At 44.2% G+C, this 21,300-nt stretch overlaps 1 protein-coding gene across 1 annotated transcript in view; it reads left to right on the forward strand.

The window, feature by feature from the left end:
- Positions 1-6,433: 6,433 nt before the first annotated feature.
- TRAF3IP2 (TRAF3 interacting protein 2) overlaps positions 6,434-21,300 on the forward strand; it is a 351,822-nt gene continuing 336,955 nt past the window's right edge. The window contains exon 1 of the mRNA XM_078649137.1: positions 6,434-6,539. The gene's annotated coding sequence lies outside the window, so the exon portion shown is untranslated. The remainder of the gene's footprint in view (positions 6,540-21,300) is intronic.

A 21,300-nucleotide genomic window follows, 5' to 3' on the forward strand; every position in this document is an offset into this window, starting at 1 on the left:
GTTGTCGGGTCGATCTAAGGGGTCTGTTTCTCAGGAGGCTGGTCAAGTGCAGTTTAAGGATTCTAGTTTTTGTATGGCTAGTGGTGTTGATAGTTTTGGCCGTTCTGGTAGTAGGGGTCCCGGCACATCAGTTCAGCCTTTTTCTTTGCAGGTCAGAGAGCGTCGTGGAGAGGCAGACTTGGTAGGGTGGAGTGCGGCCCAGTTACACCGAGGAAAAGGGAGGGTGGAGCCTGGCGCGGCATACCCCGTACCGGCGAGGGACCCCGGCGCGGTCAACGTAAGCAGGTCAGGCGCGACCTCGTTGGCCCCAACGTCTTCCTTTCAGGATCTCGGCGCGGTCGGCAGAAGCAGGTCAGGCGCGTCCTCGCTGGCCCCAACTTCTCTTTCTACAGGTATCGGCGGGGTCGGCAGAAGCGGACCCGGCGCGTCCTCGCTGGCCCCATTGTCAGGTTCTCTGGATATCGGCGGGGTTGGCAGAAGCAGGACCGGCGCGTCCTCGCTGGCCCCACATGTTTCTTCTCATCAACAAAGGGATTCATCGTTGGTTAAGTTGTACAAATCTGGTCAACGTTTGGGGGAGTACAGACGAGTCCAGTCGGCTCCCCCGCCTCAAATGTCAGTACGGGCTGGTAAGGCCCGGGTTGGTTTCAGAAGTCCGTCAAAGGTGTTGGCCCCTCCTGAGTTGGAGGAATCTTTGGTTTTAGATTATGATGAGGAGAGCCCTGAGGAGGGCGAGATACGTGCTGAGGCTGCAAGGGGGGGGGCTTTTTCACGCTTCTGATGATGTTTTACAGGCACCGGTGGTGGTGCGTCCGAGAGCTACAGTTTCCAGACCAACTCGGGAGAGCGGCCCCGCGGTGAGGGTTCCTCGATCAGGCGTTGATGTTGAACAGATGGCATGGAGAGAGAGGCCGGCCCAACTGCCTTTATTGAATTGAGGTGAGCTTGCTGGGCCGCGGGACAAGCCATTGATGGTTTCTGTTGGAACGGGGGGGATCCTCCTTCAGAGGGTGTGGATCTTAAGCTCCACAAGGGTCGTTATGTTAAGGATCAAGGAGTGGGTACGAGTGGCGGGGGGGTGGGTTCTAAGGTGGATTCTGGGACTGTTACGGAGCCCATGGAGGTAGGTAAGGACCCCCCACACAGCAAGGAGCTTAAAGTAAAGAAATTGCCTTACATGGGCGTCACAAAACCGTTGGGCGCTCATTTAATGCTATCCACTAAGGAAAGGATTTGGAAAGGGGAGTACGTTGAATTATTGAAGCTTTTACATAGGGAAGTTAGGTCTAAGGAGGGGTCTAAGGAGGAAGAGTATGAGTTGGCCAAGCGCCCAAAGGTTCCTTTGACCATAGACAACTGGACAGCGGCATTTCTTATATATGCTAGCGTGTATTGTGAGAAATTCCCTGAGCGCTGTGTGGCACTTTTTAAGTATATGGATGTGATCAGAAAAGCGCAGATTACTGGCAGTGGTTATGCCTGGTCACAGTACGATGAGGAATTCCGGGCTCGGATGGCTTGGGATCCTGAAGCGAAATGGGGGGAGTTGGATAATGACTTGTGGCAACACACTATGGGAGCATCGGCAGGTGGTAAGACAATTTTCACAGCTAGTGGGTATCCATTACCTTCACGGCCCTTTCAGGGTAAGCCCACTCGGGGAGGGGTGGGTGCAGCTGCGTCAGTCCAATCTGCCAATGGGACCTGTTGGGATTTTAACAGAGGATATTGCCCGAGAGAGTATTGCAAATTTAGACACGAATGCTCCCAATGTGGTAGAACGCACCCACTGTCCAGGTGTTGGGGGCCTCGGGTTACAGGGGGCAGACAGTGGTCACAACAGACAGCCAATGCCCCTGCTCCTGCACAGCAGCCTCAACCTAACAGGGGGGGGAAACACACTTCTGGAACTGGGCCCAAAGGCTCATACGCCAGTTAATCCTTTTCACTTGGCTGTGGCCCTGAGGGGCTACGGGAATGTCGAGGCTGCTAAGTTATTGTTGGAGGGTTTTCGGGAAGGTTTTCGTCTTGGTTACACAGGGCCGCAGTTGCGGCGGTGGTCAAAGAATCTATTGTCGGCCAATGAACATCCAGAGGTGGTGCAAGACAAATTGGATAAGGAAGTGCGTGAGGGAAGGATGGCGGGTCCTTTTGATGATTGGCCCTTGGAAAATCTTATTGTCTCCCCAATTGGTGTGGTGCCTAAAAAAGAGCCTGGGCAATTTCGTTTGATTCAACATTTGTCATGGCCGGAGGGCTCATCAGTTAACGATTTCATTGATGGTGAGGCTGCTTCAGTGTCTTATTCTTCAGTGGATGTGGCCATGGCCCTGGTTGTATCTGCCGGCACTGGTGCGGCGATGGCAAAATGTGACATCAAATCTGCTTTCCGTTTATTGCCAGTACATCCTGGGGATTGGGATCTTTTGGGGATTCAATTTCAAGGGAAGTGGTATGTGGATAAGGCTCTTCCAATGGGTTGTTCCATATCCTGTGCGTTATTTGAGACCTTTAGCACATTTCTCCAATGGTTTTTCACCGACACATCAGGACATCAGCTTGTGACTCACTACCTGGATGATTTCTTTTTTGTAGGCGCTCCCAATTCCTCAGCATGCCAGAATGCTTTGCGAACATTCCAAACTCTGATGGAATTTTTAGGTGTGCCATTGGCACCGGAAAAGACAATGGGCCCCTGCGCGACCATGTCTTTTTTGGGGATCGAGATTGATTCTAATGTTATGGAGGCACGCTTACCAGTGGATAAAAAAGAAAAAATGTTGGACCTCTTACACGTTATGTTGAACAAGGCAAAGGTGACAGTGAAGGAAGTTCAGGTGCTGCTGGGCCATCTTAACTTTGCTTGTAGGGTGGTCAGGGCAGGTAGAACTTTTTGCAGGCGTTTGGGTAGAGCTCTGTCTGGTCAGTTTTTACCTCACCATCACGTTCGCTTGTCAGCAGGTGTTAAGGAGGATCTGCGGATGTGGGTAGCCTTTTTACACTCTTTCAATGGCATTCCTCTGTACAGAGAAGAGAATTGGATTTGGGACGTCCAAATTTTTTCAGATGCTGCAGGCAGTGATGGTTTCGGTCTTTACTGGCAGGGCAGATGGTGGGCTGAACAGTGGCCTGCTGCGTGGAAGAACGGTGGCAGGAGTATTGCCTTCCTTGAGCTTTTCCCTGTGGTGGTAGCGTTGACTTTGTGGGGGCAGGAGCTTGCTCACAAAAAAGTGCTGTTTCGAATTCATAATAAGGCTGTGGTGGACATTATCAATCGGCAGTCGGCCAGGGATGCTCACATCTTGAAGCTCTTGCGAGTCTTTGTGTTGGGGTGCTTGACGTATGACATCAGTTTTAAGGCCTTACACATTCCTGGGGTGGACAATGACATTGCGGATGCTTTGTCTCGTTCACAGTGGGAGAGATTCCATGGGCTAGCCTCGGAGGCGGACAGGACGCCGACCCGCATGCCAGAACATCTGTGGACTGTAGGCGAGACAGGGTTTTGCAGCTGGTGGTAGGTTCGCTCGCAGTTTCCACTAGGGCAGCGTATGAATTGGCCTGGAAAGAGTTTTTGGAATCTGGGGCCGGCTGGCGCGCTCCGGGCTGGAGACGATCTGAAGATGTGGTACAGTTCATTCTTCACTTGATGGACAGGGGTTTGACACGTGTGACGATTGCTGGAAAATTGGGTGGTATTGCGTTCATGGGCAAATTACTGTGGGGCTATTCTCCTTCAGCAGGGGAGGTGGGGAAGCGTATGCTTGAAGGTTGGTCTAGAGAGAGGGGTAGGGAACACATGGTTCGCCAACCTTTGTCTTGGCAGACATTGGCCCGAGTTTTGCAGGTTTTGCCTTCAGTTTGTTTGAATGAGTTTGAGGTTTGCCTGTTTTCTACTCTTATGGTTTGGATGTTTTTCGGTGCTTTCAGGGTTTCGGAGTTACTGGGGTCGAAAGTTGCTTTTGGGGTGGGATGGGGGAATGTTCGATTTTTGGAAACAGGGTTGCACGTCTGGTTGGCTCGGGCAAAAACTGATCAACACAGCAAGGGGAGGGGCATTTGGCTGGAAGCTTCTTCCCCTCCTGAGACGTGTCCTTTGAGGTGGGCCAGGCGTTTGCGGGACTGTTCGGGGGCCGTCTTTGAGGGCCCTGTTTTTCGACATATGGATGGTTCCAGGGTGACTGAGTATCAGCTGCGCATGGTTCTGCGTAAAGCGCTGCGCTTCATGGGCCTGGATGAGACACAGTATGGTACACATTCTTTCAGGATTGGGGCAGCAACAGAAGCTCATAACAGGGGTTGGTCGCAGCAGGACATTATGTCTTTAGGGCGTTGGTCTTCCAACTGTTTTAGGCGCTATGTGCGTACTGATCCTGGTTTGGCGCCTGCGGATGATAATTTTTCTTGAGTTTGATGCTGCTTTTCTTTTTCAGGTTCAGTGGCCGGCCCCCGTTCTTCTGTCATGACGATCTGGATAGTGGGACATTCCTTCATTAGGCGTGCGGAAGATCAAGCTATAAGAAGCTATTTTGGTCCCACGCTTGGTTTTAATTCTCGTTTGTTTAATGTTGTATGGAAGGGGAAGGGAGGTATGATCTGGAGGGAGCTTATTCCGGCCTTGAATTCTTGGTTGGTGGGAGGTATTTGTCCTGATGTACTGCTCTTGCACCTTGGTGAGAATGACCTTTGTGGGGTGAAAGGGGTGGTTTTATTGCGAGCCATGAAGAAAGATCTTTCCCTTATTCGTCAACAATGGGCAGGCTGCCATGTCTTATGGACAGAGTTGGTCCCTAGAAGAACCTGGAGGGGCGCGATCAAGCCTAGGGCGGTTGATAAGGCGCGAAGGAAGTTGAATTTGGAGGTTTCCCGTTTTTGTAGAGATCTGGGTTTTGGGCGGGTGTCCCATAAGGACATCCGTTATGACAATATGGAGTTTTTTCGCAGCGATGGTGTTCATTTGTCTCGTATAGGGATGGATTTATACTTACTGGAATTGCGAGAGGTACTCTCCAGGTGCTTGAAGATTCAAATTTTTTTGGGTTGAGGTGTTCTGGTTCCTGGGTTGGTTAGTTTTGGGGGGCAGAAAGAGAGGAGGGTAATTCCTTCCCCCTCTTTTCTGGGTGGCGGAAATTGGGCGTTATTGGTCAGCAGGGACATGAAGGTTGTTGGGGTTTTTGCTAAAGTTGGGCTATGGCTGGAAAAGTTTAAATAGTTGTTTCGTGGGGTGGTTACAAAGTTTTGGGTAATGTAAATTGTTGGTGGGTATTTTTTGGAATGTGATGTTATGCGGTGGGTTGGGATGATATTTAAATGATTATCAGGTTATGGTATTGTTTGAATTGTAATTATGTTGTGCTGGGTGGGGGCGGGGTTTGTGACGTGTTAAGGGCAGGCCTGACGTTTGGGGTTGTAAGGTAACATCTTATTTAGTGAGGACTAGTTTTGTGAGGCGGTTTGCCAGGTTTGTATTGGTGTAAATATGCACCTGTTTCAATAAAAGCGGCCTTTTGCACACTCTCAATTTGGTCTGGTGTCTGCTCACCCCCCCTCACCCCTCCCTCCCAAGGGGGGCTTGGGGGGGGGCAGCCGACCGTAGGGAGGTCCCCACCCCCGGGCTGATTGGGAGGGGCTAGTGGGGGGGGGTGTCATCAGAGGCCAGCCTTGGGCTGCATTTGGGCTTGTTTTGGGCTCCCTCGGTTACTACTGAGGGAGCCCAGTTATATATTCTTTTGACTCCTCCTCCCGGCCACCATTTTAGGTTGAATGACCTGGTGGCCGGGAGCTCTTTAGATTATCCAAAAAAATTTCCCCCCCTCCCTCCCTCTTCTCGGTTAGCTCTGTTTCCTTTTCCCCGGGTCTTTTATTTATTTATTTAAATTTATTTATTTATTTATTTAGTTTATGCTTCCGTAATTTTGGTCTTTTTTGTCGGAACAGGTGGATATGGGGTAACAAACATTTTGTTCTTTGTCGCTTGGAACAGGTGCCGTGCGGAAATTGGGCGTTATTGGTCAGCAGGGACATGAAGGTTGTTGGGGTTTTTGCTAAAGTTGGGCTATGGCTGGAAAAGTTAAATAGTTGTTTCGTGGGGTGGTTACAAAGTTTTGGGTAATGTAAATTGTTGGTGGGTATTTTTTGGAATGTGATGTTATGCGGTGGGTTGGGATGATATTTAAATGATTATCAGGTTATGGTATTGTTTGAATTGTAATTATGTTGTGCTGGGTGGGGGCGGGGTTTGTGACGTGTTAAGGGCGGGCCTGACGTTTGGGGTTGTAAGGTAACATCTTATTTAGTGAGGACTAGTTTTGTGAGGCGGTTTGCCAGGTTTGTATTGGTGTAAATATGCACCTGTTTCAATAAAAGCGGCCTTTTGCACACTCTCAATTTGGTCTGGTGTCTGCTCACCCCCCCTCACCCCTCCCTCCCAAAGGAGGGCGGAAGCGAAAGAGCTACGCATCGAGAGACGGGTGACCTCATATGGCATAGGGGCTATCCAAATCCGTGCTTCTGACGGCTGCAGTACCTTGCTTCTAGAGGTAAGTCACCTGAGTGATAAGGACTCTAACTTCCACCTGTCATGGCGTTGTAGTTCGTTTTTCGTTGTCGCGTGATTTTTAATTGACCAGCGCACACAATAATTTATCGCTGCGTTTCAACGACGTTTATTTATCTACCTGTCATATCCCGGCCGTTTTTGTAAGTATTGCTGAGTTTGAAGCCTGGAGTTGGTCGTGCTTCTTCTTACCTTTCTCTGCTTGCCACTAACTAGGGGCCAGATGTAGGTGGCCAATTACCGGTCGGTAACGGCCGAATTCGGCCGTTACCGACCGGTAATTGGATTTTGAGATGTAGGAGCATGCTTTACAGAATCGGTATTTTACCGAATCTGTATTTACAGATTCGGTAAAATTACCGAATCGGTAAATACAGACTCGGTATAAATACCGAGTATGTAAAAGCATATGTAGGTAGCACATCTTTGAGTGCCGCAGGCCTTTCAGATTCGGTATTTTACCACCCAATCCAATTGGGTGGTAAAATACCGAATCCAGGTGTGCATGCACATGTGTGCATGCACTCCTGTGCCATGTGACACACAGACATGCCCTTAGGGCATGTCTGTGTGCCACATGGCGCACATGCCTATTTTTGGGGTGCCAGAGGGTGTCAAAGTGACACCCCCTGCACCCTTGCAAAAATCGGTATTTACCGATTCTGTAATTACAGAATCGGTATTGCCCATTGATTCCTATGGGCTGCAAGGCCCATAGGAATCAATGGGCAATACCGATTCGGTATTTACAGAATCGGTAAATACCGAATCTTAACGATTCGGTATTTACCGACCCTGAAATACCTACATCTCCCCCCCTCTATTTTACCACCTCTTAAATACCGATTCGGTATGAATCGGTATTTAAGAGGTGGTAAATTAAAATGACCTACATCTGGCCCTAGGTCCCATTATTTCTGCTCGGAGCACGGCAGGGGGGAGTTGAAATGTGCGTTTGTCGTCCTATCTGTCTAAGAAAGTAATTACTGTGCATGTTGACTGGAGCTCTCCGGAAGCGTGTACTGGTTGCGCAACATGACTTGCTCTCCAGGCTCCGCGGTGGCTTACCAGAACAGAGAGCTGGACAGTGTACTGCGCTCTGTGTATACTGATTTCAAACAGTGACTTGTGCATAGCGCGATCAGCATTTTTCTTCAGCACAGAAGCATCGAGGAGGGACAGGAAGTGATATAAACCACAATTTTCTGGAAGAAATTTAACTAGTTGTACATGGTTTCTGTTGGATACATTTTGAGCATTTCTGGACATTGTTCTTTCGGAAAAACACAATTGTGAATTGTAAAAGGTTAGGTTAATGGAAAGTAGATGGCCCTGGGCCCACATACCAATTAAAGTATTGACAGAGACACTAGTGGGGTGGGTGCTTAACTGGCCACGAGCACGTGTGCCCAGGGTCACTTGATGTGCGGCACCTGTGTTGTATGGGGGTGAGGTTGGTGAGAAGCTGCTGCACGACGTATGTAGCAGGACAGTGCATTTCTCCTAGAATCGAAAAGAAAGGCCAGCAAGTCCAACCGGTGGAAACAAAACAATCATAAACTGGATACCACATACTCCATCAGTCTCTAGAGTCAATCAGCAGAGCAACAGTGGATGCATGGACTGATGAAGCCAGCTGCGACCGGACATCTCTGCTCGCTTTCATACTTTAACTTGTGTGAGACAGGACTTGCAATGATTTTAATTAATTGTGCAAATAAATTTTACTCTGTGAGACAGGACACAAACACAAGCTCAAGGAGGTCCAAAACCTTCTCACTGCACACCAGCTGGAGCCACTTCCACTGTGTGGAGTTGGTCCACTCCGCTGATGCTTCAGATGATTTGTGGTTGTTGTCAACAGTTCAAAAACAGGGTGCGCCTGGAGTTTTTTTGGAGTCCATCGCAAAGCCTGCATTTGTGGTGTTGCTTGACTCCTTGAAGATAGTCTTGGCGTGCTGCCATCTGTAGAAGTCTCCTCTTTCAGGCCCACTAGCTCCTGGCATCTATCGGTGTGGCAGGGTCAAGTTCATCTTTCGCGCTTGCGGAGGCACCTTGGTTGGGTTGCCATTGGACTGCTTGTTGCTACATATGTGCCACATCTGGGCCGATGCAAGACCAATAACGAGCCACTACATAGTCGCTCATGCAACCACATGGGTAGATAGGTCTTGGTCAAGATATGCTCTTGCTACCGGGATCAGGATGCAGGTAGGGTGAGCAGGTACTCAATGGCTCACCGATATTCCAGAGTGTCACTGTGCTTCTTGTCGGTAGTTATCATAACAGTACTTTAACGCACCATAAAGAATGTTCTCACCACTTTCTTGTAATTAGTTACTTTTCGTTTATCCAATATGCTGCCCTCCTCCATCGATTTGGTGATGAGAAATTTAACTGACTAAATATCTGTAAATACTATATGGTGATCTGACATCTTTTTCACACAGCTCACCGTGTTTGCTTGCTAGACACGTTGCACATCTAAGTCACTGGTGGTGGTTATCAGTGCCTTATTTTATTTTATTACAATTTATTTTAGATGAGATAATTCTTTTGTTATGTTTCGTGATATTTGTAGCCCTGATGAAGCCGTGATTGCGCTAACACGTGTTGGCTGCAATTACTGTGCAGAATTATGGGAAAGAGCCATTGGAATCACAATAAACAACTTGTTAAGATCAAGACTGAAGAAACTGTTGTATTGCGTTTTAGGATCTGAGCGAAATTTGCCGATTCATGCCCTTATATGGGTACAATTCACATTGCCCCAATATAGGCATAGAAATCATACCCATATTTAGACATAGTCCATGCAGTCCAAATACAGGCATGGCTACTTCCACCCGTACCAAAACGTCACAGCGATTTCTTGGAAAATCGGCTTAAGCAGTCAGGGACCTCCCCTTGCTTGAATATTGATTTGTCCAAGAACTCATGGACTTTACAAAGAACTACTATTCCCTTGGTGTTCTTTCCTGACGTTACCATGCCCGACTTTACGTCAAACTAGGCACCTTCAAGGTATAAATATGCCTTCACTTGCTCTAGCAAGACATGGTGGTTCGGAGCAACTCAACTATCTACTTGCCCGTCGCAGCTTACTACAGCAAGTGCCGAAAGAAGCCGACCCTCCAGCTGACGCACTGATCAAGAGGCTGCATTTCTCTCGGCGAGAAACCAGGTCCAGTGTTTCCAAGCTCCCCTCACGGGGTGTTGGGAAATCGAGTCCCGAGACAGAGATACCAGACCTCCTTCATTCTAAACTAAGGTATTGAGCTGAATAGACCCTAAGAGAAATCTTGGATAGATTCTTGGCAAAGAAAACCAAACCTATGCTACACAAATACTTCCTCCCTCCCACATACTAGACTTAGGTTAGGTACATTGGGGTAGGCGTATTTTAGATGGCACTAGTTGAGTATTTTAGTCTGTGTATTTATGTATGTACTTTTATATGGCTTAGAAACCATACAATGCTGTTACAGTATTATTTTATAATTCTATTCTCGCTGTACGCATTATACTTTGCAGCCTGCATTACGATTGTAGCAGTTCACTTTTCTTGCATGAGAAAGAAGACTGTTCAATAAATCCTTTTATTGAAAACGCCTGTCTCTCTATTTCTCTGCACCTCTGTTGAAATGAAGCATGCACGATTGACTGAGTAAAATATTTATCTATTGTTTCCATGTCTCTGAAGATACGTTTATTCTTGGGCAAACAAAGTTGTCATGTTTATTCTTGGGTCAGAAACGAATCCCTTCTTGTGTATTCGAGAAAGTTTCTAGTGATCTCTGAGCTAGCTGGCACTCACTATTAAGTTTAGTTTATTCGATAGAGACCTAGTCGACCTCAGTCCTACGTCTAAACTATAGGATATACTATTCCAATGCGCAAAGTCTATTGGGAATATAGGAACTACACTACATGGCGCCCAAAGTTTGGTAAGGCACTAATTTAATGCTAGATACTAGAGTAACTCAGTCGTGCTTTTCACAGAGACCCCTTTTTCCCGTAAAATACTCCAATAGATGTCTGGAGTGGGTAAAAGGATCAAATATCCGCCATAACTGAGTAGGACGAAAAATCCTATGTATTAGTTTTTTGGTTTGTTCAACTTTGAAGGATACAGTGTTCCAAAATATTGTGCACCTTAATCTTTGTTTCCTGTGAAACTCGCTCTGAAAAGTTTCAGCCAACAAAATGACTGAAAACAGGAACGGTGGAGCTGCAGCAACTGCAGCCCAACCAGGATTAGACGTTACAGGTTTCCAACAAGACGACCCGGATGCTATAATCATTCCGGAAAACTTAAGGAAAACAATCACTATAAAGCTTTTAACAAATGGCCTATCACCAAGAGGTGGTAGGGTAATTTTTGTCATAGAGGCACATGAATATCGGCAGACAGAGGTATTCTATTCATGGATTTTCTTCCCTGAAGCAAATCCAGTATCACGTGTTTCACTTCTACCAAGTAGAGGAACATCCAACTGAATACACTCCTTTCGAGGATGTTGAGATTCCACTAACATACCAAGAGCGTGTGCTCTGGTTTAAAGGCACCATACAACATCAAAATCATATTACCAGGCTGGTTCCACTAGGTAGACCAGGAGCATCAAGGCCGGTACTAGACAGCTACACACCACATCCTGACATTGAAGAATTGACAGGTGCCGAACTATTAGTTCAACTAAAACAACTAATCGGAATCCATAGACAATTGGTTCAATATGTCATGCGGACTCTAACATTCCAACCTATATAAGGATTCCACATCAAAACCCTTACCAGGGGAACACAAATAAAATCACACCACAAACTATACAATCAGTCATTGGTAAACTGCCTGCAAAAAGGGAACACATTCCATTCTGGATAGCTCACAAAATTACTCAAATAGAGGCAGTATTTACCGATACTACCCCTTTTGAGAATCACAGGAGTCTAACAATCTGTTTACCAATGGGGATCGCACCACACCTGGAGGACTGTGGCACTTGGGGTACAGTCTTTGCTGCAATCTATCCAAGAACACATGGTGTGCCGTCTAAGGCGGTAATACCAGATGTCCTGAAACAAATTCAAAATGAATATGGGGCAGAGCCTGCTTTAAATCTGGGTATGAAACTACTGAACAATTTCAAACAGGTCTCAACTATATTATTAGCCAATATTAAAGGTGAGGTGGCATCTGTCGCGATCCGTCAAAAGTTAAGAGAATTTGATGTAACTGAGCAACCATATGAGCTGGCCAGGATAATTGAGAAATCCTATGGAGAATTAGGTAGAGATAGTTTGGGTGGCAAACCAGTTAAAGCCCAACTAACTGAAAGTCCTGAAAAGGTCTTTATTAAAAACACTCTCACTATTCCCAAAAAGAAGTGGGAGAACACTAAACAAACTTCTACAGAGAAGCGTTCTCAATCCCGAGGTAGTTCTCCTCAAAAGGAGCCCTCTGAAAAGAGGTATAATCTCAGGAACAGGGATAATTTAAAAAAAACTGATAGATATCAAGATACTGATACACGTTCCTCTCGTACCTTTCAGACTTCCTCACAGAAATCGGAAAGAAGAGGACGGTCAGAACACAAAGAAGAACGCGTGAAGTCCAAAGACGATCAACACGTTCCAAAAAATAAGAAAACCCAATTCACCAAAAAGAAGGCAGCAGGTCTAAAAATCAGACATGCCAGGAACTTGAGGACACAACTCAAGAACGGGGAGTGGGCCCAGACAATGCTGGACAGCGCAGCGCAGAAGCTCGCAAGATCTTGAAGGACCATCTGGAGACAGTGGACTTGAATGAGTACATTCAAGTTGAAACAGCTGATACCAGGGTTAGTGTACCCCATACGTTATATGAAGTAACACTCCGAATGGAGGGGGACATAACTAGGAAAATATGAGCACTCTTTTGGGAGAAGCTCTCTAAGGGTTATGACATTCTCTTAGCTGAAAAAGACTGGCCACCAAAATTTGTCAGGGAGTGCTCACATGGTGAAGACATCATTATGCCAGTCTTCTCCAATCACATTCCAATTAATTTAAAATACACCAATGCCAGAAAATGGGCTGTAGCCCAGGCTCCAGCATTATATAAAAATCAAGTAGCATGGGATGAGGATTCCCCCCACCATAAAATCCAGTTAAAAACTCAACCAACTGCACAAAGGCAGTATCCAGTTAAGCAAGAAGCTAAGAAACAGGTCAGGGAGATATTAGATCAACTTGAATACCAAGGGGTGATTGAAACACGCATCTCGTCAATGAACAATCCTTTGTTTCCTGTCTCCAAACCAGACAATACATATCGTCTAGTTTTGGATTACAGACATCTAAACTCTTGTTGCAAAACTTTTGCAGTACAAAATGCACACAGTGCAGCACTAATGAATAACATTGTGCGTAAAAATTATAAAACCACATTAGATATTTCTAACGGTTTCTTCTGTCAAAACATTGCACCTGAAAGCAGGTACTTGACCGCTTTCTCAATAATAGGGACACAGCGTCACTTCTGTCGTCTCCCCCAGGGATTCAAGAGTAGTCCAGGGTTATTTCCAGCCAGAGTAACAGATTTACTACAAACGTATGATGATGAGGCATTATCTTATGTCAATGACATCTATCTAACAGACGATGACTTGGACAGGCACCTGAACAGAGTGAATATCATTATACTTGGATTCGCCTCTAAAGGGTAAAAATGTATTTAAAAAAATCAGGCATTGCCCACCTCAACGTCCTTTTTCTAGGATACGAGTTATCAAGTGAAAAAGCCTGGCAACCAACTTTTTTAGAAAAGTGTGCGCTGCTCCAACCTCCAAAAACGCTGAAAAACTTACAGTCAATTCTAGGCTTCCTAAATTTTGGAAGAACATACATTCTAAACTACGCAGAAAGGGTTAAACCTCTATGAGTTAATCAAACCTGACTTCAAAACAACTAATTGGACTCAAAAACATACAGAAATTTTGCGTTCAGTGCAAACAGACATGTTAGCAACAACACATTTACAGACTCGCGTAAACGTACGCAACCTTGTAATCCGAATCATCCCAGAAAGATGCAGATTCACATACTTAACTTTTAATGAAGGGGAAAAAGTACAAATTGCTTATAAATCACACTTGTACACACAAGCTGAAATGAAATTCACTTTCACAGAGAAAATTCTGACAGCGGTTCAAACTGCAGTAGCAAAAGAGAGAGCCCTCGCACAGGGTAAGCGCATAATGGTCATTACACCTGTACCTGCCTTAGAGGCAGTGACAAAAGCGAGCATTCCAAATGCAAAGGCTTTACATCCGAGATGGATACAATGGATTAATTCTCTTGCTGCAACAGACGTTGAATACGTTTTTGACCCCATTTGAAAACACAAGAATTTCTACAATACGAACAAGAATGTCCTCTGCCTACTGAGAGTCTGCCTCTAGAACAGTACAAATGTATAATTTATACAGACGGATCAGCCCAGCCCGCAATTGGGGGTAAACAAGCTTATAGTGCTGCGTGCCCGATCGTTAAAGGTCGTTGGCCCGATGGTAAATTCTGACCTATGGTCACAAAAACGCAATCTCTCGGAGATTGTACAGCTCAGCAAGCTGAATTACAAGCATTCAAGATGGCGCTTGAAAATACCGACCGTAAATTCCCCACACTCACGGTGTGCGATTCGTATTACTGCGTTCAATCTTACAATGAATACTTGCAGAACTGGATTCAAAACGGTTTCAAAGACGCAAAAGGTGGCAGAATCAAGCATAAGTTGCTTTGGGAACAAGTAGTTCAATTACAGAAAGCACTACAAAAGACTCACGTGATCCATACACTGCGTCATCAACGTGATGGCGTTCACGTTGCAGGGAATTCATTGGCTGATGAAGCCGCGAAGGCAGCTGTGCAAACGGCTTCCGTAGCTGCAATCATTCGTTCAAAAACGAAAATAGACAGCGAAACACTGCAAGCTGTCACCGCTTCCAACAAAGACAGCGGTAAAACATTACCAAAAGGCTTTCCACTCAAATACTCATATAAAACTGATGCAAATAATGTTCCGTTTGCTCGAATCCCTGGAGTGGGGGATAGAGTAATTCCAAACATGGAACATAGATTAGGACTAATCTTAGCAGCACATGAAGGGCTTGCCTCTGCACATGCAGGTGTTTCCGCCACAGTATCGTTATTAAAGCAAAGATACTGGTGGCCACGCATGAGGAAACAGACCAGAAACTATGTTTTGGAATGTGAAATCTGCCAAAAGATGAAAGTCTCAACAGTGAAACTCCCGCGCAGACGCCCCTGTTGATTTCAGATAAACCATTAGCTTGCGTTCACCTGGATCACTGCCGTCCCTTACAGACGGATGGTAACTATAAATTTATCATGGTCGCAGTGGATTCATACTCAAAATTTATTTGGATGTGGCCTCAGAGCTCGGCTGACGCCCGAACTGTTATAAAAGATTTGCGAGTCTTTATCGGCGCATACGCAGTCGGCACGCTACATTCTGACCAAGGTCCTGCGTTTAGCTCAAAAGCTTACAAGGAGGCCATGGCCAATCTGGGTGTCGCATTGCGGTGTTCTAGTCCATTCCATCCTGAGGGAAATTCTGTAGTGGAGAGAAAAAACCGGGACATAAAGCAATCTATAACAGCTAGGGTATTAGGCTCAGGTGACGGGTGGGTCAAACATCTAAAAAGTGTCCAACGTAGTCTAAACAATCTGCCAAGAAGTTCTCTGGGTCGAATCACACCATATGAAATCCTTTTTGGTACTAGAATGATTGTCCAGGACCTTGATCGTCACACTTCAGTGGTAGAACAAAAACCTTTTGATGTCAAAGACTGTTTGGCTGTTTTGCAGGACTTAAATGAAACAATGAGAAGTCAAAGCAACACATTGCAGAAGCCAACAGTCACTGAAGGGGAACAACCCGTCCCAGCAAGGCTTGCCTGGATTCCAAATATTGGGAATCTAGTCAGAGAAAAGATCGCGGATAAGAAGGAATTTGGGCCTTTTTACAGACAACCAGTACCTGTGCTAGCAATCCACGGATCAAGAACAGTGTTACTGCTTCCCCTTGCTGGAAGAAAGGAAAACAGGTTCGTATCTATTGACCTGGTAAAACCACATCATGTGGCTAATCATAAGTAGTAGGCCAAGTGGACTCCAAAGATGTAGCAGACGACCAAATCTTGCTACTATTCAAGAGGTTCAAACTGAAAGACTCATCACCTTTGAGGAATCTGCAGTGCGAAAAGAAGGACTAAGCAACAAAGCCATGGAACTTGTGCCTCTTGAGACCCAAATAACAGTTCATCAAGAAACACCTGTCTACAATGATATAGCATCTGACTATACTATTATGACAAGGGATCCAGTAGCTCCAGTGATTTCAAGTAATCCTGATGCAATACCTACAATTGACAGAACTGCATTTGGCTATTTCATTAACTTTGATACGTTTTCCGAGGATCCCAGTGAATCTGAAACGACGCCAGCAAATAAAACTTTTAAAGAACAAGCGACAGAACTTTTTCATCAACTTGAAAAAACGTATCTGGTTTCACCATGGGTTGAACTATGGATTGTGCTAGGTGTACTATTTCTCCTACTTTGGCTAATTCTTCTATTAAGTTTGGGAATGCTTATAAATGGAAGATATAGTAAAATGGACACAGCAAGTAAGAACATCAACTTACTCCTCAAGCCACACAAATCATCTCATCGTGAACAAAGAGACTTGACATCAGTGAACATCACAGCCATTCCTATACCTGGTGGTATAGCCTGGGACAGAACTGATTATGACATTTTTGGTCCTGCAGAGCTGTTGAAGATTCTACACCAATTCAAGGTTTCCTTGACTGACTTTGTTTCACCCAGCACATGTTTTGATGTTTGGGATTTTGAGACTGTTAATAATATGATGTCAGACTTAGAGATGTCTGAAAAATTTACAAAACATGAATACTTAGAAGGTTCATCGGATTATGAACAAATGTACTGTTATAATCACTATGGTCAGCATTATTTGCAAAAATCTGCAAACCCTAGAAATGTTCATAATTATAATGAATGGGAACATTGTCCAACACCACGAAAGGGTAGCTCAAAAACATTCTATGAAAAATGTCCATACTTCTCAGGTTTTATTGTCTCAAATGCAGAAACATTTTACTTTAAAAATGTTAATAAGACACGAATGAAAAGTATGTTGACTAATACTAAGCAAATTTATTCTGCTGCCTTTTATGCCCAGCTGTTCTCGTTAGGTTTTGACTTTTGGAGAGACAACATTGAGACAAAAACTGTCTGGGGCACAAAAGACTGGCAAGTGCAGGGAATAGAAGCTTTATTTCGAGCCTGCATTATCCCTGAACAAATAATGGGGGTTTTTTTGTTTGAAAGCTTTATTGAGATAAAGTTGTTAATACAGTAAGGTGACATCAGCAAACAAAAATGCAAAAGGGGCATTCATGGGTGAGAGAAAACATAGGCAGCTGGTGGCACATTGAAAAAACCCAAGCATTTTTGAGAATTTTTTTTTAGGGGGGGGGGGGGAGGATAGGGAAGGAAGGGGATGAGAAACAATGCTAATACAGTTAAGAATAAAATAAAGATACGCAAGTTAATTGGTGGCAATAAAGTACAGTAAATGCACAAATACTTAGAAAGTATGTAAAGTAAGAACCTTATCAAAAATACAAATAAAGAAAAGAAACTACATTAGTGAAATCTAAAACATGAAACTACAAGCAGGAGTACAACTGTTCAAGGAGGCTTAAAATTGTCACAGGAAAGCGGGGTGTATGACTTCTTGGCAAATTGATCTAAATAAAGGGTAAGAGGCAACCAATAGAGTTCAACATTGCGAGAAGGTTTACAGCTGGATGCGAATGCAACATCCAATCTATGAGAGTGACACAAGAGGTTCCACCAACAAATTATGGAGAGTTTGGTCAAAGATTTCCAATTGGAAGCAATATGTTGGAGTGCAAGAGCTAGCATAAGGTCAAAAAGACCATGTGAATGTGGAGGAAGGTCCAAAGATTCTGAAAGGCTACCCAAAAGCACCAAAGAAGGAGAAAAAGAAATAGAAAGATTAAAAATACGGGAAATGCGAGACCAGACCTGCGTCCAGAAAAGTCGGACTGAAGGACAGAGATAATGTTTTTGAACGACACTGTCCAACAGACATCCTGTCTTGGCCTAGCTAAGATAAAAGATTTGAACAAACCGTCCATACCTACACCTGATAGTAAAAACACTACAGAGGGGGTGGTCGACGTAAAAACAATTTTACTTAAGAACAGAACTTATTCTGATTGGAAAAAATGGTTAATCTGGCCCACAGACACAAATAACTGTCAAGATAGATTCCTAAATAAGACACAAGGGTTTACATTCACTAGGCCAGATCCAAGATATGTCCAGAGACAACATCCAGGTATAGTAACAACATACAGTGTAGGAAAACTGTGCCTTTATTGGCTACAAAAATCCACACTAACAGAGGTAAAACAACACTTATCTTTACTTAAAGATGACGTTGATTTAAGGGACTTCTTACAAGGATCTACAAAACTGCGTCATAAACGTTTTATATACGTTGGTATATATGCCATTTGTAATGAAGCTTGGTAAGCGACACAAGCAGAGACTGCAGAACGAATACGAGAAATTGATTGTATTAATTTAGAGAAATCTCTCTCTGTAGTTGATAATGGGTCATCCAGAATTTATTCTTAGGACAGCATAGTATCCTCTGCCATAGACATAATGGAACAGGACTTGTTCATGCTACAGCATGGACAGTCACAATTGCGTTCTATAATGCTTTTAGGGTGGACGTTACAAAATCTTCGTTATGGATATGTGCCATGGCATCTAATCAACACCACGTCATTGTTTTTCTGTATTTAACCTTACAGATAAACAAATCACTTTGGCACAAAGAGAAGCAGACTATACGGTGCTGAGCATTGAGAAACTGGAAAGATTACCTTTAACTGTTTCAGAAAAACCAGCAACAGAATGGCTAATAAACGGGACAATCACTCTGCCTGTCACAATTTTCCATTTTCAGTATTGTTTGAAACATATACCAGCTGGCGTATATGAAAGGTTGGGTAAAGAATACATCAAGTCAACCTGGGAATTACCATATACACACAGATGTTGGAGTGGGGGGAAAGTATTTCTTAGTGGTACAAATTGCAAATGCTTACTAAGCGGTACACTTTTATGTCAGGGTATTAACTTACACGGAGCCTTCGACCAACTTATCCTGCCACCTGCAAGGTTCTCCAGCTGCAGTGATAGATCCAATTTTTAGGCAGCTTTCTAATGGAAGCTATATTATGTTGAATAATCACAGCTGCTGTGGAATGTTGCCAGGAATAGCCCATCTCGTAACTGTGTCAGCCATGGTCACTTGTATGCAAGTATTGTTTCCTAAAACTAAGACAGACGGGGAGTCGAAGTTATGGCCTTCACTGAACATCTCTTCTATACAAATTGATACTTTAAGCAGAATGAAAGCCATTCTTTTACAAAAAACTGTGCCACTGACCTCGTCCAAAGAGACGTATGAACTACAAGTTGCAAGGTCTTCTACAGAGATACATGCCCTTTTATCAACAAACTGCCCTATACATTTCGTAGAAATGTTAGGACGTATCTTAAACATGTCTGATACCAGTGGTATTGTACATGTATTTAAGACAGTTTTTTTCTGGACTGTAAGCACCGTTTGAAGCAGTCCTCGGCATATTTCCAAACTTTGTGTACTCTGTGTTCGGCGGCCTGCCTCTCATTTTGGGATTCGTAGCAGGAATACTATTTTTGTTCCTTTTGCTCCGATATGGCAAGTCAAACCACCAGCGACACCCAGATAACTTTAGAGAACACTCTACTGGCAATGAAGTGTCCTGAGCGCATGATACAGATTCTGGGCTTGGCTCGTTTACGAGATCTGAATACCACGTGGTTTCTATCATTCCGACCAATCTGGCAAGATTGCATCTTACCTGTTCTACGATGCCTGCTATGTGGAGAAGAATGCGTGTTAGACATCTGTCTGACACTTCCATCAGTCCTGCCAACGGATGTTGATACTTTGCTTGGATCGGTAACGGCTCATGCATTGTGTTGTCCCCAGCGGCTACCAATCCTGATGACGGCATTCATTGAGGTCTCACAGACGCAAACTGCTGACGGTGAGATACGTGGAGCAACAGGCACACAGCTACCATCTCCTTCGAACATTGCTAATGCGGCTGACGCTGACAGCGATGCTTCTCATTTTCGTGCAATCGATCTGCTTAACGAGGTAGTCCAACTTTCACCTACTGTAGTAGACAAATTCTTTACAAGCTTAGAAGATTTGATGTTTTCTCCAAACAATGAGACTGACTTTTGAAGTTAGCACACAGTGTTTTATGGGACTCTGTATTCGACCATCACTTTTCAAAACAAGCTTCTAACTTTGGAACTATATTTTTCTACAATTTGACTTTTTTTCAAAATTGAATTTTTTTTTGGGCACAAAGTACTCTGCTTAAAGTAGAACTATTCTTAGAGAACAAGAATTCTTTGAATACTTCCAAGAGACAATATTTGACCTTGTCCTAATACAAACAGTTTACATAATCTGCCATGGAATGGTCTCAATTTTTTTTTCTGTATTTAGGAGCTATTTCATAAATGTATTTTTCATGATTCATTCAGATAGCATTTCCAATATCAAACTATGTGCTTTGATTGAAAACATTGCTTTTAAAATGCGTACAGCACAAATGCTCTTTTTATGTACAACCCATTTCGAATGCATTTCTCTGTATATAAGTAGGGTTTTTTAACACATCATGCTTTAGATATGTTTTATGTGCTTAGAACTTAGTAATGTCGAACATAATAAAGTGGAGTGGGTGTTGTATGGCGTTCTAGGATCAGAGCGAAATTTCCCGATTCATGCCCTTATATAGGTACAATTCACATTGCCCTAATATAGGCATAGAAATCATACCCATATTTAGACATAGCCCATGCAGTCCAAATACAGACATGGCTACTTCCACCCCTACCAAAACGTCACAACGATTTCTTGGAAAATCGGCTTAAGCAGTCAGGGACCTCCCCTTGCTTGAATATTGATTTGTCCAAGAACTCATGGACTTTACAAAGAACTACTATTCCCTTGGGGTTCTTTCCTGATGTTATCATGCCCAACTTTACCTCAAACTAGGCACCTTCAAGATTTAAGTATTCCTTCACTTGCTCTAGCAAGACACTGTCGTTCGGAGCAGCTCAACTATCTACTTGCCCGACGCAGCTCACTACAGCAAGTGCCGAAGAAGCCGACCCTCCAGCTGACGCACTGATAAAGAGGCTGCATTTCTCTCGGCGAGAATCCAGCTCCAGTGTTTCCAAGCTCCCCTCGCGGGATGTTGGGAAATCGAATCTCGAGACAGAAATACCAGACCTCCTTCATTCTAAACTAAGGTATGGAGCTGATTAGACCCTAAGAGAAATCTTGGATAGATTCTTGGCAAAGAAAACCAAACCGATGCTACACGAATACTTACTCCCTCCCACGTACTAGACTTAGGTTAGGTACATTGGGGTAGGCGTATTTTAGATAGCACTAGTTGAGTATTTTAGTCTGTGTATTTATGTATGTACTTTTATATGGCTTAGAAACCATACAATGCTGTTACAGTATTATT

This window comes from Lissotriton helveticus, chromosome 6 (assembly GCF_964261635.1).
Source record: "Lissotriton helveticus chromosome 6, aLisHel1.1, whole genome shotgun sequence".
NCBI lineage: Eukaryota > Metazoa > Chordata > Amphibia > Caudata > Salamandridae > Lissotriton > Lissotriton helveticus.